General features: G+C 37.2%; 1 protein-coding gene across 1 annotated transcript in view; it reads right to left on the bottom strand.

Moving 5' to 3' along the window:
* Nucleotides 1-635, bottom strand: part of LAMA2 (laminin subunit alpha 2) — a 646,095-nt gene that overhangs the window by 306,874 nt on the left and 338,586 nt on the right. The window lies entirely within an intron of this gene.

Here is a 635-nt window from a genome sequence, read left to right as displayed (position 1 = left end):
CGTGTTCATACTGTTGCATTGTGTTACTATGTGCATTGCTGCAACATGCAAAATGCACGTTTTGTGCATTGGGTTGCTGTGGTGTTATTTATTTTTGATAGCACCCCATGTTTTGGAACTTTAATAGACATTTTTTTAAAGTGTATGTACAGGCAAACCTTATTTTTTAGGTTTGGATAGAGTGTGCAAGAATTAGACTCTGTGCCAAATATTAAATGCACACTGTGTGCCTAGATTCAGCCCTCTATTTGTCCTAATGACCACTGTCACCAGAACAAAAAGTAAGGGGAGATCCTAAATCTTAGAGTTGTCATGAGAACAAGATAATGGAATTTTTCCAATGTGAACTTATTTTCTGGTGAAAACTGTATACGATTGGGAATTTCCCTTACTTCCTGTTGCATCTCCAAGACACGTTGTGGTCTGTTTATAAGACAAAGAGACAATACATCAATGAAACATGGCTTGCAATGGCCAATAGGATCCAAGATAACCTTCTGTAATAAACTGTACATTAGTCTCACATCAAATATACATCCTTATATATAAGGTGTATAACTAAACCTGCCCCACAAAAAATAAGTGTGGGCCACAAGCTGTTTATTAACAATTTGGCTTGAGGGAGGATGGGTCAT

This window comes from Nanorana parkeri, unplaced genomic scaffold (assembly GCF_000935625.1).
Source record: "Nanorana parkeri isolate BGI_ZX_2015 unplaced genomic scaffold, ASM93562v1 scaffold232, whole genome shotgun sequence".
NCBI lineage: Eukaryota > Metazoa > Chordata > Amphibia > Anura > Dicroglossidae > Nanorana > Nanorana parkeri.
Note: the sequence above shows the minus strand (reverse complement) of the source record. Positions and strands in the feature narration are given on the sequence as shown.